The sequence below is a fragment of the Mustela erminea genome, chromosome 4 (genome assembly GCF_009829155.1).
Source record: "Mustela erminea isolate mMusErm1 chromosome 4, mMusErm1.Pri, whole genome shotgun sequence".
NCBI lineage: Eukaryota > Metazoa > Chordata > Mammalia > Carnivora > Mustelidae > Mustela > Mustela erminea.
Window position 1 is genome coordinate 82,331,545 of NC_045617.1, and position 18,931 is coordinate 82,350,475.

The 18,931-nt window shown below is 40.0% G+C and overlaps 1 protein-coding gene across 1 annotated transcript in view; it reads left to right on the plus strand.

Moving 5' to 3' along the window:
* Window positions 1-1,019: 1,019 nt before the first annotated feature.
* The window catches only part of ROS1 (ROS proto-oncogene 1, receptor tyrosine kinase), a 145,714-nt gene continuing 127,802 nt past the window's right edge, over window positions 1,020-18,931 (plus strand). The window contains exon 1 of the mRNA XM_032339707.1: window positions 1,020-1,128. The gene's annotated coding sequence lies outside the window, so the exon portion shown is untranslated. The remainder of the gene's footprint in view (window positions 1,129-18,931) is intronic.

Sequence of the window (18,931 nt, forward strand, 5' to 3'; positions counted from 1 at the left end):
GTAACATTTAGAAGTAATGAACTTATGTACGTATAATAGCACAGGCAGGCCTTAAAAACATGGTAAGTAAGAAAAGTAAGTCACAGAATGGACCATGAGTATGAGTATGTGCATATATCTAAAGTTTTAAAATATATACTCCAACAACGATACTTTTCACACGGTTGCATACAAACTCAGGAAAACATATAAACTATATTCATGTTGTTGCCTGTGGCAGGAAAGAAAACAGGGATGGTTTTCCCAAAAGGGGCTTTTTATGGACTCTTGACACTGATGAGATTCAGCCTCAGGATGAGTAGGGTTAGTTCAGCCCTCGGCACTTGTCATGACAGAAGGAAGACAAGATGAAGCAATGGAAGGCTGGTGGTACATGAAATTGAAGCTGTAAACATCAGCTCAGTGGGATGGTAAATTAAGACACACCAGAAATGCACAACTCAGCTCTTTCCTTCTTTTCTTAGAAGGGAGCCCTTATCGCACAGTTCTGCTTAGGTTCAGGGCTGTTGAGAATCAAGTGGGAAAATCTTCCTAATACTGTAGTTTCGTCAGTAGACCTGGTTGGTCTCACACTTCCAACCAACGCCTGTTGGCAATGGTTCCATTTTTCCTTTATTACTCAAATTGTTTATAGCTGGATGGGCGAGAGGGGTCCTGTTTATTGAGATCCACTCTCGGCGACTGCAGCTGTCATAGGCACACAAATAACCTAAACTGGGTTGTTTTTATTATGTGGTGACTGATTTTTCTACCATCTCACCCACCTAGATCAAGGGACAGCCTGGACTTGACACAGAGCAGCATACTGAGTTGAGGGGTAAAGGTAAACCACTTGAGTGGAATGAACTCCTTATCAGAGTTTCCTATCAGAGTCTTTTCAACTCAGGCTTGAGTGTAAAATTAAGTGTACAGATTAGGCAAGCTTGCTTATCAGGTTTCACTGGTTACTTTCATTTATTACTAAGTTCCTAGGGTGTGGCGTATTAGAAAAAAAAAAAAATGAAAAGGGAGCCTGCAGGCATGCTGGGAAAAACAGACCGCAGAGGAGCCAAACCACCCTTAAAAACCTCAGTAATTGTGAAGTGTCTCATGTAGTGTGACAACTGGTCTCTAACCCCCGGGACAAAGGTAATTTCTGCTCCATATATTCTGCTCAGCTAAGTGAGAAAATGATGCAATTTTCATAGATTGTTGTTAAAAATAAAAGACATTTGAAATGGTTAACTTCGGCTATTTGAAAAATTGCTCATGTGCCACATCTAATTTCCAGTGTTTGATAAATGAGTTATGATCTGATGTTACTATTTTAAAATAATTAGTAAATTCATAAAATCTAGTTCTTATACTCTTTAAAAATGTGCACCTTATTCCTCTCTGCAGTTATCTAAGCCATAAACTCAAGTTATTATTATGGGTTCCAAGGTCTTTTCTGAAACTAGTTAAACAGGTAAGAGCTTTAAATGAAGAAGTGTTTCCAATTCAAGCCATTATTTTGAAGGCTCTGTTGCTTTACAGAATGTTGTGAATTTGCAGTATGTGTGTTGTGTAGAATGTAATTGTAGACTTCGATCAGAGACACACAGTTAAATAGTAATCTGTAGTAAATTTATTATACGAGCACTTGAGTGGCTCAGTGGGTTAAGCTTCTGCCTTCGACTCAGGTCATGGTCTCAGGGCCCTGGGATCAGAGCCCCACAGCAGGCTCTCTGCTCAGCAGGGAGCCTGCTTCCCCTCGCCACCTCCGTCCACCCCCCCCACCTCTCTGCCTACTTGTTCTGTCAAATAAATAAAATCTTTAAAAAATTTGTATTACATAGATAACTAGGTTTGCAGAATTGCTTTCCAACTCACGATAATAATGACCTTTAATTTCTTCAGTTCCAGTTTAAGGAAACCGTGACCTTGTGAAAACTTTGGCTGGCAATAATGTTTCCACTATGGCGATAATATACAGCTTCTAGTGTCTGTGCTCTGATCTCTGCAGTCTTATATTCATTGAGATGGTTATGTCTTTACACACAATGAATGAGAAAGGATTGATATGAATATGAGTAGACATCTTTATAATATAGACTAGAAATCTTCTGGGAATAATTTATCACATAAACTCCAGAAGCCAAATATAAACAAAATTTTACATTATTTTTTTCTGCTTAAAATGCAAGATGCAATTATTGTGAAAAGATAAAACATTTCAGAAACATAGCACAGAATGTCTTCTGTCTTCTTAATTTCTTTTTCTCACCAGATAACCATGGTTACATTTTCATGTGTCTTTCTTCAGAACTTCCAAAACTGAGCCTTGATTTTGCCACAGGAATGTTGTTATTCAAGCATAATTATTATATCACATCTATATTGACCATCACATAGAAAAATTTCCAAATGTAGATAAAATCAGGTTTAACATGTATAAAATTGCGATCAGGACTCTGAGAAATCACTTTATGGTGTTAGATTTGACTCATTTTAGATCCCATTCCTTTGTATAGGAAGAGCTAGTTAGGCCTGTTTTTCTCAGGTTCCCACAATCTTTTATTTGCTCAACCCAGCTTTGTGCAAAAGTTGTTATATACCTAGTTAAAACTTACTTTGGACTACCTTTATATTTTTATTTTTAAAAATTCTAGGATAAAAAATAAAAATTTTAGATTAAGTTACTTTTTGACCTGTCTAATGTGTAGGGAAAATGTCAGGACAGGCGCCAGTTACTTAACCTTTGATGAAAACAATAGCTGCCATTGTCAAAATAAGAAAAGTTTTGGGGATGGTTAATTCTTTTAGTCCTGGATAGATACAAATGCTTAACAGTTTGTCATGTTATACTTTTCAGTAGATTAAACAGGTAGATAATCGATCTCTATTGATTTGTAACCAAAAATCTTGACATATCAAGTGGGGACGGGCCAGTGTAAGTAGGAGAGTAATTTTCAATTCTATACTTCTAATTATCAATGCTCAGTTGAAGTAAGAAAATACTAAATAAGTGGATAAAAGTGCTCATTAAATAAATGGATAAATGGTTCTAACAAGGTTATAATATTTTCTCTTCAACAATTGAAAAGACAAATGGTTCTAAGTTCATTCATTAATTCAGTCACTCATTTGTTGTTTGGTTAGTGCACCCAACCATCCCTCCATCTAGCCCTTTCCCACCCACCACCTTCTCCAAAAATACTTTTTTGAATACCTTCTCTGGAGATGACATTGTGAGAGAATAGAAAGAAAAAAAAAAAAAAAACCAAAACCAAAAACAGACCGAAAAAGCCCCATAAAACATCAACGACATTTCCAGGAAGCTAAACATCAACATTCTGTTTAAAATTCTGAGGGGATTTTTTGGGTAATGTTGTACCTAAAAAAAAAAAAAAAAAAAAAAAAAAAAAAGGAAGAAGAAAGAAGAAAGAAAAAGAAAAAGAAAGAAAGAAGGAAAAGAAAAGAAAAAGAAAAAACAAGAAGTAAAAAAATGGATTTATATGGGCCTGATGAGAATTGTCTCAGAAATTAAAATTAGAGGTAAAAATCTACATACCCACTCTGGAGGGTCTTGATTAAGCAGGTCTGGATCTGTGAGTTATTATGAGTTCTTGATCAGATCACTCTATTTCTCAGTGCTGGATTCCTCATCTGTAATAGAGATATAATGAAACCTACCTCTCAAACTTATCAGGACTATTTAGTGAGATACTACACACAACAGCCTCTGCAATTCCACAGTATAATACAGTTCCAAGGTATTAGTCACTTTTATTTTAATTTTTTAAAAGATTTTATTTATTTATTTGAGAGAGAGAGCATGAGAGTAGAGAGGTCAGCAGGAGAAGCAGATTCCCTGCTGGGGCAGGGAGCCCGATGTGGGACCCGATCCCGAGACCCCAGGATCATGACCTGAGCCGAAGGCAGTTGCTCAACCAACTGAACCACCCAGGTGCCCTATTAGTCACTTCTAATGTAACACAATGATGTAAAAATATTTTCAGATGTATGGAACCCTTTTCTTGGTTTTCACAAACACTGTTAAGTGCTAATGGCTTTCAGTTCCAAGGTAGTCAGTCAGTTTTCATGAGTCAAGATAAGTCTGCATCTAGCTATTGTTTCTATTTGATTCAAGTGTAGGGTGGGGGGAGGTCTGGGAGTAGGGAAGGATGGGGAGAGGAGGTGCTGGGATGTAGGGTGAGAAACCAGGAGTGGGTAGTGAGAGAGGGCAGAGTGCTACCAGAGTTATCTACTCTAATCTTCCCATTTTTGGAAGAGGAAGTAGTATCTAGAGGTTAAAGTGACTTGGTCAAATTCATGTAGCCTGCTGGTGGGAGGGACATATAATAATTTGACATAAGCGGGTTTGACATGGGGCCATTTTAGAATTCTAAAAGATAAATTGCTCAACTTTTATCCTTTCTTATTTTTAAATAATCTGTACAACAGACCTGGAGCTCATCCAATGGCCAAATCACCCTGGTGTCGGGATCAGTGAGGGGCTGGTGTGGGTGGGTGTCAGGTACATGTGGCCAGAACATGCGACCAGCACTAGCACACTGACCACACTCGCTTCTGCAAGAATGGCCCTCTGTCTGTGAGAACTCTTATCTCTCCAGTAGGTTACAGCTCACGTTCTACAGTTTCACTTTTTATGGTACAATACTTATTTTTATTTACTTTCAGTTAATGAAAGATTTGTCTGTTTAACAGAGGAAGCCATTCTGACTTTCACTTGGCATTCTGATGAGTGCCTTAGATGACTGTAGGTTTCCCGAGAGTGCTAGCCTGCCTGCATTGGCCATAGGTAAGATCCATGACAGCAGGAGGGATATCTGAATCACAGTCGCATCTCTTTATCTCAGTCTCAGACTGTTCAGAAAACCCACAATTCAACGTCATCCTGTATACTTAAAACTACCATACCCTCTTCAGTGTTGGTTTTGGGCAAACTTTTTGAAGCAGATTTTTTAAAAAGTATACTTACTGTCTTAAAAATTATAAAAGCAGGGGGAGGAGTCAAGATGGCGGAGAAGTAGCAGGCTGAGACTACTTCAGCTAGCAGGAGAACAGCTAGATAGCTTATCTAAAGATTGCAAACACCTGAAAATCCATCGGCAGATTGAAGAGAAGAAGAACAGCAATTCTGGAAACAGAAAAACAACCACTTTCTGAAAGGTAGGACCGGCGGAGAAGTGAATCCAAAGCGACGGGAAGATAGACCCCGGGGGGAGGGGCCGGCTCTGGGCAAGCGGCGGAGCAACGGAGCACAAAATCAGGACTTTTAAAAGTCTGTTCCGCTGAGGGACATCGCTCCAGAGGCTAAACTGGGGCAAAGCCCACGCGGGGTCAGTGTGGCCTCAGGTCCCACAGGGTCACAGAAGGATCGGGGGTGTCTGAGTGTCGCAGAGCTTGCGGGTATTGGAACGGGAAAGCCGGCTACAGAGACAGAGCCGACAGTAAGCTCACAGCTCGGGGTTACCTTGAACCGGTCGCAGGCTCGGTGAGCTTGGAGCGCGGCCGGAGGTCAGGCAGATGGGAGTAACTGGGCGCTGTTCTCTGAGGCACACTGAGGAGTGGGGCCCTGGGTTCTCGGCTCCTCCGGGCTGGAGACCAGGAGGCCGCCATTTGTATTCCCGTCCTCCGGAACTCTACGGAAAGCGCTCAGGGAACAAAAGCTCCTGAAAGCAAACCAGAGCGGATTACTCAGCCCGGCCCCTGGTAAAAGCGATGCAATTCCACCTGGGGCAAAGACACTCGAGAATCACTACAACAGGCCCCTCCCCCAGAAGATCAACAAGAAATCCAGCCGAGACCAAGTTCACCTACCAAGGAGTGCGGTTTCAATACCAAGGAGAGCAGCAGAATTCCAGAGGAGGAGAAAGCAAAGCACGGAACTCATGGCTTTTTCCCTGTGAGTTTTTTTAGTCTTGCAGTTAATTTAATTTTTTTCTTTTTCATTTTTTTGTTTTTTTTCTCGCCTTCTGGTAAAATTTTTTTTTTAACTTTTACCTTTTTCTTTTTAACGTTTTTTAACTAGTTTATCTAATATGTATATTTTTTCTTTTTTATATTTTTCTTATTTGTTTTCTTTTTTAAATTCTTTTCTTTTCTTTTTTTTTCTTTTTTCTTTTTTTTTCTTTCTTCCTTTTTGAACCTCTTTTTATCCCCTTTCTCCCCCCTCACGATTTGGGATCTCTTCTAATTTGGTTAAAGCATATTTTCCTGGGGTTGTTGCCACCCTTTTAGTATTTTACTTGCTCCTTCATATACTCTTATCTGGACAAAATGACAAGACGGAAAAATTCAACACAAAAAAAAGAACAAGAGGCAGTACCGAAGGCTAGGGACCTAATCAATACAGACATTGGTAATATGTCAGATCTAGAGTTCAGAATGACAATTCTCAAGGTTCTAGCCGGGCTCGAAAAAGTCATGGAAGATATTAGAGAAACCCTCTCGAGAGATATAAAAGCCCTTTCTGGAGAAATAAAAGAACTAAAATCTAACCAAGTTGAAATCAAAAAAGCTATTAATGAGGTGCAATCAAAAATGGAGGCTCTCACTGCTAGGATAAATGAGGCAGAAGAAAGAATTAGTGATATAGAAGACCAAATGACAGAGAATAAAGAAGCTGAGCAAAAGAGGGACAAACAGCTACTGGACCACGAGGGGAGAATTCGAGAGATAAGTGACACCATAAGACGAAACAACATTAGAATAATTGGGATTCCAGAAGAAGAAGAAAGAGAGAGGGGAGCAGAAAGTATACTGGAGAGAATTATTGGGGAGAATTTCCCCAATATGGCAAAGGGAACGAGCATCAAAATTCAGGAGGTTCAGAGAACGCCCCTCAAAGTCAATAAGAATAGGCCCACACCCCGTCACCTAATAGTAAAATTTACAAGTCTCAGTGACAAAGAGAAAATCCTGAAAGCAGCCCGGGAAAAGAAGTCTGTAACATACAATGGTAAAAATATTAGATTGGCAGCTGACTTATCCACAGAGACCTGGCAGGCCAGAAAGAGCTGGCATGATATTTTCAGAGCACTAAACGAGAAAAACATGCAGCCAAGAATACTATATCCAGCCAGGCTATCATTGAAAATAGAAGGAGAGATTAAAAGCTTCCAGGACAAACAAAAACTGAAAGAATTTGCAAACACCAAACCAGCTCTACAGGAAATATTGAAAGGGGTCCTCTAAGCAAAGAGAGAGCCTACAAGTGGTAGATCAGAAAGGAACAGAGACCATATACAGTAACAGTCACCTTACAGGCAATACAATGGCACTAAATTCATATCTCTCAATAGTTACCCTGAATGTTAATGGGCTAAATGCCCCTGTCAAAAGACACAGGGTATCAGAATGGATAAAAAAACAAAACCCATCTATATGTTGCCTCCAAGAAACTCATTTTAAGCCCGAAGACACCTCCAGATTTAAAGTGAGGGGGTGGAAAAGAATTTACCATGCTAATGGACATCAGAAGAAAGCAGGAGTGGCAATCCTTATATCAGATCAATTAGATTTTAAGCCAAAGACTATAATAAGAGATGAGAAAGGACACTATATCATACTCAAAGGGTCTGTCCAACAAGAAGATTTAACAATTTTAAATATCTATGCCCCCAACGTGGGAGCAGCCAACTATATAAACCAATTAATAACAAAATCAAAGAAACACATAAACAATAATACAATAATAGTAGGGGACTTTAACACTCCCCTCACTGAAATGGACAGGTCATCCAAGCAAAAGATCAGCAAGGAAATAAAGGCCTTAAACGACACACTGGACCAGATGGACATCACAGATATACTCAGAACATTTCATCCCAAAGCAACAGAATACACATTCTTCTCTAGTGCACATGGAACATTTTCCAGAATAGATCACATCCTCGGTCCTAAATCAGGACTCAACCGGTATCAAAAGATTGGGATCATTCCCTGCATATTTTCAGACCACAATGCTCTAAAGCTAGAACTCAACCACAAAAGGAAGTTTGAAAAGAACCCAAATACATGGAGACTAAACAGCATCCTTCTAAAGAATGAATGGGTCAACCAGGAAATTAAAGAAGAATTGAAAAAAATCATGGAAACAAATGATAATGAAAATACAACGATTCAAAATCTGTGGGACACAACAAAGGCAGTCCTGAGAGGAAAATATATAGCGGTACAAGCCTTTCTCAAGAAACAAGAAAGGTCTCAGGTACACAACCTAACCCTACACCTAAAGGAGCTGGAGAAAGAACAAGAAAGAAACCCTAAGCCCAGCAGGAGAAGAGAAATCATAAAGATCAGAGCAGAAATCAATGAAATAGAAACCAAAAAAACAATAGAACAAATCAACGAAACTAGGAGCTGGTTCTTTGAAAGAATTAATAAAATTGATAAACCCCTGGCCCGCCTTATCGAAAAGAAAAGAGAAAGGACCCAAATAAATAAAATCATGAGTGAAAGAGGAGAGATCACAACTAACACCAAGGAAATACAAACTATTATAAGAACATACTATGAGCAACTCTACGCCAATAAATTTGACAATCTGGAAGAAATGGATGCCTTCCTAGAAACATATAAACCACCACAACTGAACCAGGAAGAAATAGAAAGCCTGAACAGACCCATAACCAGTAAGGAGATTGAAACAGTCATTAAAAATCTCCAAACAAACAAAAGCCCAGGGCCAGATGGCTTCCCGGGGGAATTCTACCAAACATTTAAAGAAGAGCTAATTCCTATTCTCCTGAAACTGTTCCAAAAAATAGAAATGGAAGGAAAACTTCCAAACTCATTTTATGAGGCCAGCATCACCTTGATCCCAAAATGAGACAAGGATCCCATCAAAAAAGAGAGCTATAGACCAATATCCTTGATGAACACAGATGCGAAAATACTCAACAAAATACTAGCCAATAGGATTCAACAGTACATTAAAAGGATTATTCACCACGACCAAGTGGGATTTATTCCAGGGCTGCAAGGTTGGTTCAACATCCGCAAATCAGTCAATGTGATACAACACATCAATAAAAGAAAGAACAAGAACCATATGATACTCTCAATAGATGCTGAAAAAGCATTTGACAAAGTACAGCATCCCTTCCTGATCAAAACTCTTCAAAGTGTAGGGATAGAGGGCACATACCTCAATATCATCAAAGCCATCTATGAAAAACCCACTGCAAATATCATTCTCAATGGAGAAAAACTGAACGCTTTTCCGCTAAGGTCAGGAACACGGCAGGGATGTCCGTTATCACCACTGCTATTCAACATAGTACTAGAGGTCCTAGCCTCAGCAATCAGACAACAAAAGGAAATTAAAGGCATCCAAATCGGCAAAGAAGAAGTCAAATTATCACTCTTCACAGATGATATGATACTATATGTGGAAAACCCCAAAGACTCCACTCCAAAACTGCTAGAACTTATACAGGAATTCAGTAAAGTGTCAGGATATAAAATCAATGCACAGAGATCAGTTGCATTTCTCTACACCAACAGCAAGACAGAAGAAAGAGAAATTAAGGAGTCAATCCCATTTACAATTGCACCCCAAACCATAAGATACCTAGGAATAAACCTAACCAAAGAGGCACAGAATCTGTACTCAGAAAACTATAAAGTACTCATGAAGGAAATTGAGGAAGACACAAAGAACTGGAAAAATGTTCCATGCTCCTGGATTGGAAGAATAAATATTGTGAAAATGTCTATGCTACCTAAAGCAATCTACACATTTAATGCAATTCCTATCAAAGTACCATCCATCTTTTTCAAAGAAACGGAACAAATAATTCTAAAATTTATATGGAACCAGAAAAGACCTCGAATAGCCAAAGGGATATTGAAAAAGAAAGCCAACGTTGGTGGCATCACAATTCCGGACTTCAAGCTCTATTACAAAGCTGTCATCATCAAGACAGCATGGTACTGGCACAAAAACAGACACATAGATCAATGGAACAGAATAGAGAGCCCAGAAATAGACCCTCAACTCTACAGTCAACTAATCTTCGACAAAGCAGGACAGAATGTCCAATGGAAAAAAGACAGCCTCTTCAATAAATGGTGCTGGGAAAATTGGACAGCCACATGCAGAGAAATGAAATTGGACCATTTCATTACACCACACACAAAAATAGACTCAAAATGGATGAAGGACCTCAATGTGCAAAGGAATCCATCAAAATCCTTGAGGAGAACACAGGCAGCAACCTCTTCGACCTCAGCCGCAGCACCATCTTCCTAGGAACAACGCCAAAGGCAAGGGAAGCAAGGGCAAAAATGAACTATTGGGATTTCATCAAGATCAAAAGCTTTTGCACAGCAAAGGAAACAGTTAACAAAATCAAAAGACAACTGACAGAATGGGAGAAGATATTTGCAAATGACATATCAGATAAAGGACTAGTGTCCAGAATCTATAAAGAACTTAGCAAACTCAACACCCAAAGAACAAATAATCCAATCAAGAAATGGGCAGAGGACATGAACAGACATTTCTGCAAAGAAGACATCCAGATGGCCAACAGACACATGAAAAAGTGCTCCATATCACTCTGCATCAGGGAAATACAAATCAAAACCACAATGAGATATCACCTCACACCAGTCAGAATGGCTAAAATAAACAAGTCAGGAAATGACAGATGCTGGCGAGGATGTGGAGAAAGAGGAACCCTCCTACACTGTTGGTGGGAATGCAAGCTGGTGCAGCCACTCTGGAAAACAGCATGGAGGTTCCTCAAAATGTTGAAAATAGAACTGCCCTATGACCCAGCAATTGCACTATTGGGTATTTACCCTAAAGATACAAACGTAGTGATCCAAAGGGGCACGTGCACCCGAATGTTTATAGCAGCAATGTCCACAATAGCCAAACTATGGAAAGAACCTAGATGTCCATCAACAGATGAATGGATCAAGAAGATGTGGTATATATACACAATGGAATACTATGCAGCCATCAAAAGAAATGAAATCTTGCCATTTGCGACAACATGGATGGAACTAGAGCGTATCATGCTTAGTGAAATAAGTCAAGCAGAGAAAGACAACTATCATATGATCTCCCTGATATGAGGAAGTGGTGATGCAACATGGGGGCTTAAGTGGGTAGGAGAAGAATAAATGAAACAAGATGGGATTGGGAGGGAGACAAACCATAAGTGACTCTTAATCTTACAAAACAAACTGAGGGTCGCTGGGGGGAGGGGGCTTGGGAGAAGGGGGTGGGATTATGGACATTGGGGAGGGTATGTGCTTTGGTGAGTGCTGTGAAGTGTGTAAACCTGGTGATTCACAGACCTGTACCCCTGGGGATAAAAATATATGTTTATAAAAAATAAAAAATTAAAAAAAATTATAAAAGCAATAGATTTATAAAAAATTCAAGCAACATAGAAATGAGTAAAATAGGAAAAGCCTTAGGGCAGGGCTAGAGAAGGAGAAGAGTCAGGGATATCCATAATAAAGAATAATGTGGATACTATAAAAACAACAAAAAAAAAACCGGAAAATAACAAGTTTGGGTGAGCATGGAGAGAAATTGGAGACCTTGTACCCCGTTGATTGAAATATAAAATGGTGGAGCCGCTATAAAAAGCAGTATGGCGTTTCTTCAGAAAATAAAAAAAAAAGCAGAATTACTATATGATCCAGCAATCCTGCTGCTGAGTCTGTATCCAAAAGAATAGAAAATGGGATCTTGAAGAGATATTTGCACACCTATGTTCATGGCAACATTATTCACAATAGCCAAGAGATGGAAGCAGCCTAAGCGTCCATGGGCAGATGACTAGATAAAGAAAATGTGCATTATAGAGGCACTAGCCTACATGACGGTGGAAATCATACCACAATGTATAAATGTATCAAATCAACATGTTGTATATCTTGTTATGTGTCAATTATATCCCAATTTTTAAAAATGTGGTATAATACAACGGAATATTATTCAGCCTTTAAAAAGAAGGAAATCCTATCATGTTACAGTATAGACGGACCCTGAAGACATTATGCTAAGTAAAGTAAGCCATCTACTGAAAGACAAATGCTGCATGATTCCACCGTATGAGTTGTCTAAAGCAGTTAAACTCTTAGAAAACAGAAAGTAGAAGAGTGGTTGCCAGGGGTCAGAACAGAAAGGAAAGGAGGAATTGTTGTTTAATGAGTACGGAGTTTCAGTCCTGCAAGAAGAAAAGATTCTAGAGATCTGTTGTAAAACAGATCACATTACTGAACTCTTCCCTTACAAGGACTGAAGACGGAAAATTTTATGTTAGTGTTTTTTTTTTTTTTAACCACAATAACAAGGTAAATAAGGGAAACCCAGTTACCCTACAACAACAGCCAAAACCCCAATGGTTTTATTTTCATGGAGGGTCAGTGTTCTGTCTTCGTAGTTCTAGGACTGGGGCTGCAGTCCCACTGTTTAACTAGCAGGGCAGGACCTGTGTCCCTCTGCCACTCTGCCTCTTGGGGCAGAGAAGCAAGTATTTCCCAGACGAGCCGCCTTCATCCCTTGTGCGAGGAGCCCCAGGACAGCCGTTTGTACAGGGGAGTCAGGCCTGGGATCAGAGCACGTTCTGCACCAGGTCGGTCCCTGAGTGTCCCAGCCTCTGTTTCTTCAGCTGCATGTGTGAAGAAAATCTGCTTGGCAGTGCTGGGAGGATTAGGAGACTAGCCTCGTCAGTCAAGCATTCAGTAAATGACTGCTGTCAGGACTGGCACCTTCAGGCCATTCTAGTTTGATACCCAGGGTCTCTCTGAACACAGCACAGACTCTAATGGTCGGAACAGCGGTTTCCAGAGACAAATCTTGATGAGCTCAGAAGGCTGGCTTTGCATTCCAGAGCCATGGGCAGCCGACAACTGATCTTAAAGGGCCTTTGAGATCTGTTATAAAGGTGAGCAGCCACCCTTGTAGGAAACTTCAAAGACTCAGCTCTCAACAGCGTCATTCGTGTCAGAAGAGTGCTTGTCCTGCCTATTCTGTCAAACAGGAAGTTATTCCATAAACCTCGGCATCTATTGAGAAACTCTGGAAGAGGAAATCCCTGGCCTCTTGTACAAGAGAGAGTAATTGGGTCAGCTAAAGAGCAGCCCATTGCCTCACCTGTGTCAGGCCATATGATGTAGACAATGTATCCTTCAATATGGACAAGACTTTATTGTTCCAGGAAAGCAGCTTTCACAGTCCCAGCTCTACGTGTTATGCCTCAAAGATCCCCCGCAACCAAGCGGACTGCAGCCCTGGAGGGCACTTGTTAGTATTAAAACAGTATTAAAAACAAACAAAAATGACTGTTTGATTCAATTACAATTAACTGGTGGTTGTGTTTAGAAAAGTCATAGAAGGGGGTGTTTAGAGTCTCAAAACAAAAGTTCTAGAACAGAATAAGTATGTAAACATATGCCATCTTCTTCTCTCTTAGGTTAGATTCTCACTGTCTTTCCATCTGAACTTCAGCAGTGCGGGATGAATGACAGAGTCAGCATGGGCGAACAGAAGACAGACAACTAAGATTAGGACCAAAGACTCCTAGAAAGAGACAGATTCCAGCATGAAGATCCTCTAAAGACCGGCCTGCTTTATATTCCATTGACATTGTGACCTGACATCAGAAAGGAGGAGTCTGTGAATCTCTGTCACTAGACTCATATTTCGACTGCATTTTTCTTTTTTCCTCCTTTGCTAATTTATCTTTACTCAGCTCTCCAGTCTATACTTCCTCCTTATTAACAGAAAGTGAACACTGGCCCAGCGTGCCAGTTAGAAACTGGATTACTGTTGTAGGAAAACTGTTTTTCTCAGTAATTTCGGTGTTTTCATGAAAGAGAAAGTGTCCTTTTCTTTTTTTCTTTTTAAATATTTTACTTATTTATTTGACAGAGAGAGAGCTCACAAGTAGGCAGAAAGACAGGCAGAGAGAGAGAAGAGGGGGAAGTGGGCTCCCCGCTGAGCAGAGAGCCGGATGTGGAACTCGATCCCAGGACCCCGAGATCATGACCTGAGCCTAAAGGCAGAAGCTTACCCCACTGAGCCACCCAGGCGCCCGAAAGTGTCTTTTTCTTTCATGTAAAAGAAACTAGCCCACACTTCTCTTTACCCTTACCTTTAATGATGTGAGCAAATAATAGAAGTCTCCACATTTCGAAGCTGTTGCTATTTGTAGGAAAAAGTAGACATTTTCTTCTATATTACTTTTAAAAAAATAATAAGATTAATTTATTTTTTTGAGGGGAGAGGAAGGACAGAGGGAAAGGGAGGGAGGTTCTCAAGCAGACTCCCCGTTGAGCTCAGAGCGGGAGGCGGTGCTGGATCTCTTTACCCTGAAATCCTGACTTGAGCCAAAATCAAGAGTTGGATGCTTGACTCACTGAGCCACCCCGGTGCCCCTCTATATTCCTTTTTTAATGTGAATACAGAAATATATATAATTTACAAATATCAGGTCTGTAAACATCGGGTTTATGCTACTGAAGCCAACTGAAATTAAAGGTAATTGTTTTGGGGCCCATTTCCCAGATAGGTAACTGTTGACAACATTCTGAAAGGGAGTTCAGTATTCAGTGGAAAATTATACTAGAATCACGTTTGCTCAGTTTAAGAATGGTAACATACGTGTGTCCACACTGGGTATAGAGCATGTTAAAGTGATCTCTTCCTTTTTTTTTTTTTTTTTTTGAGTAATTTATTTCTAAAAATCAAGTATTGAAACTAGCAAATGACTACCTTAAAAATAAAGAAGATGTGATATTATCCTTATAATATTCCTATCACTCACCTGGATTTTAAAATCCTTGCTTAAGAGAAGGAAAAGGGGTAACGTTTCATTCCATGAAATGCTATAGGCATATCTAGTATCTGAAAATGTGACCTATTCAATGCTTTTGGGTTGTTTTTTTTTTTTTTTCCCTTGGTGGGGAAAAAAAAAGGCAGAATACATTGAATTTTGTGATTTCTAAGGCTCCTAATTCTATAATTCTATCAGCTGCAATTAAAAAAAAAAAACCTAAAGAACACTTGAATCAATAGCCTTTGAACTCTTCAATTAAATTTGTATTTTTTGTCTTAAACTTGTGGTTTAGAGACATTAGTGGTTAACCATAGGAGGCCATTTGCCAGAATAAAAGCTATGGATCTCACAAGTAGCTGGCCGGGCTTATTCAGTGTCCTATAAAACCACACAGTGCCAAGCAAAGATTAGGTTTTGCTAATACATACAGCCTCTTCATCAATTCTATTTGGGTTTATGGGTGTTACACTGCCACCCTGTGGACATCAGGCTTTTCAGTTTTTAGGGAACTATTTTAAACAACAAGAAGGGCTTATCATTTGTAACAATATACCACTCTAGTGGGGGTTGGGGATAATGGAGGAGACTGCGTGTGTGGGAGCAGATGGTATATGGGAAAAGGCTGTACCTTCTTCTTAATTTTGCTCTGAACCTAAAATGGCTCCAAAAAATAGTCTTAAAAATATCACATGCAAAAAAAAAAAATAATAATAAATAAATAAAATAAAAAAATAAAAAAAATCACATGCAAATATATATATACATATATTTTTATTTATATATATATTTCCTGCATTTTATATATATATATGCTTTACCCTTAAAATTAGTATTTGCGAAATTTTCAGACATTGTTCATTGTGTAGAAATTAAAAGAATAATTGTTTTCTTCTGAAATAAAACTACGTAAAGTGATCTTTACTGCATAAGCCAGTTTAAAAAATACAACTATATTTTCACCAGAAACCATAAAACTCATCTCAGGAGACAGGCATTTCTAGAACTGCCTTCTGAACTAAGTCCCTGTCTAGGAAGGCCAGCTATCCCGGTTTGCCTGGAACCAACGGTTTTCACAAGACACAGGATGTTCAGCCTTAAACTGGGGAAGTTCCAGGGAGACCAGGAAGAGTGGATCACCCTAAGTATGACACACAAATTGCTGTTTTGCCTGGGAATTTTAGCCTTCTTTGTTTCTAGTAATTTATCACAGACTTCTGGGAGTTCACAATAACCTCTTGAGGGTAAAAGGAGAGTCTGATGAATTAAAAGTCAATGGAGCCAATGTCTTGAGCAGCATTATTCATAATCACCCCAAAGTGGAAGCAATCCCAAGTCTGTCAACTATTGAGTGGATAAGTGAATGTGATATATTCATACGATGGAATATTATTCAGCAACAAAAAAGAATGAACTACTGACACATGCTACAAAATGGATGAACGTTGAAGACAGTATTCTAAGTGAAAAAAAAACCACTCACAAAAAGCCACATACATAATTCCATTTATATGAAATATTCAGAACAGGTAAATCCACAGAGACAGGTTAGTGGTTGCTAAAGGGTCTCTAGGGAAGGAGAATGAAGGGATAAAGAATAGGAGTTTCTTTGTTGGATGATGAAAATGTTCTCAGATTGGATAGTGATACTGATTCACATTACCACTTTTACAGAATACCCACAACTTTATAAATATACTAAAACCACTCAATGGCACACTTTAAATTTTTTTTTTAGACATATTTATTTAATAGAGAGAGAGAGAGCAGGGGGGAGGGGCCGAGGGAGAGGGAGAGAGAGACTCTGAGCAGACTTCGGCTGGTGTGGAGCCCGATGCAGGGCTCAACCTCACAACCCTGAGACCATGACCTGAGCCCAAATCAAGAAATGGGATGCTCAAGCAACTGAGCCACCAAGGCGCTCCTCAGTCAAACTTTTTTTCTTTTTTTTAAGTAAATAGATCCTTGCTGTCAGGCTTCTCCTGCAGGAGACTATCAGCAAAAAGGAAGCTGAGTGGTATGGAAATACATGAAAAACCAATTTATAGGTAAAAGTTTCCATGATTGGCTCCTTTCAGGTCTATAAACTAGGGAATCAGTTAACTTGTAAATGATTTAATAGAGTAAAGAAGCCATCAGTTTCAGATACAGCTTTTGCCTGTACGGAGATTTAACATCAGATACACTTGGGTTTAACTCCTGGCTCCATCACCTCCTTGCTCGAGCCTCAGTTCCTCACCCGTGAAATGGGTTTGACCACATGTTTGCTGAGTTGAGTTGTAAGGAGTAAAGAAGTGTGGGTCTCATCGAGTGATGTGGTTGGGCTCCTGAGCCAGGTTTCCGTTCTACCTTTCCTATTGTTGTCAGCCCAGGTATGACCAAGTGCTGCGTCTTGGGGAAGGAGGGGAAAGCCTCCCCTTTCAGGCCACACAGCGCTTCTGTCCTTTGGTGGGGGGGTGCGGTCTGAGTAGGCTGATGAGCTCCTCAGAGCTGCCACTCATCAGAAATTCACAACAGTAGATCTGGGAGACCTGGGAGAGCTTTTCACCCCAAGCTCTGTGGGGGCTCCCGGGTGTCCAGGACCTGCAGGAGCAGTTCCTGAGGCCTGATGATGGACACGGTGTGATGTTCTCATATGACTCTTCCTCCTGAAGGGCCTGCTCCTTTCTGCTTGCACGGATTTGTTCTTCCTTCATCTTTGTTTTTTTGCGGTCCGCCGTGAGGTGTTATTTTGTGATTCATACCACTATCTCTTGCCTTATATTTAAAATGTGATTATTTCTCCAGTATGCCGAAGTTTGGGCAATTAGCAAAGGTTTGTTTACTTACTTATTTACTTATTTTTAAAGTTTTTATTCATTTATTTGACACAGAGAGAGAGTAGGACCGGGGGAACAGCAGGCAGAGAGAGAAGCAGAGAGAGAAGCTCCCCGCTGAGCAGGGAGACCACCTTGGGGCTCCATCCCAGGACCCGGGATCATGACCTGGGCCAAAGGCAGATGCTTCACTGACTGAGCCACCCAGATGTCTCCAACAAAGGTTTAATTTTAAGTGTTAGTACCAAGGTGTTTTGGTTGCCTTTTTTGCGCCCATTCCTATTTTCTCAGTATCATTAAATCATCTTTTTCTACCTGACTTTGCTAGACTCGGGCTTCCTAAGGTAGGAAGCCAGTGTGGCAGGGCACTGCCTATCACAGAGCTGGCCCACAGGATGTGCTCGTGAGTGCTTACTTGAGGGGAGCCAACCACTGAATGTATAAGAGTGGACCTTTGGGGTGGGTGACAGACTTCTATGCAATACTTGTCGAGTCCCCTGTTACTGTCTTTTTCCATTCTTCTCAATGATTTCTTTTCTCAATATTCTTCTCATCCGAAGTATCTGAGGTGGTGAATCTCGAAAGGACTAAAACGGCTTAGAATGACCGTAACTCGGATGCCTCAGACTCAGCATCATAGTACCACTAATGTTTGTGTTGTGCTTGAATCAGAGACATTCTCTAGAGTTCTGTATAATAGGGAGATTTGCAAGGCATTTCTGGAGAGGAGCTATGAGAGAATCCATCATGAGTTTAAACAGTTAAATCAGACTCAGGGAGGGAAAAGTTCAAAAGAAGGGCTTCTGGCCACCATTATGTATCCTGATGCTCAGAACGGGAATCAGGGAGGGCAGTGTAAAAATCTAGATCCTGGGCCTTCCACAGGTCAGAAGGAAATCATGCAGAACTCACCTACAAGGCTCCAGGGAGCGCAAGAGATGACTATTTGAGCTCAATCTCACGGAAGGAAGAAAACTCAGATGAGTAGAAAATTGACTTAAGATCAAAGCAGCTGAGGAAACTGCTGAAGTTGTGTTTCAAACATTCCAATTTTATAATTTATTATCATTTCTAACTTTGCAAAAATCTCTGTGAAACCCGATGAAATTTTTAAGTTAGTGTAACTTAGAAGATTCTTTTAGTAACAGTTATACTAATAGCTGATCTCTCTCTCTCTGTTTCTGCCTCTTTCTTGCTGTCTCTTACTCTCTCTCTCTCTCTCTCTCACACACACACACACACGGAGAGAGAGAGGGGGAGAGAGAGAGAGAGAGAGGAAGCCTGAAACCACATACATGGTTTTTAAACATATTTTAATTATTT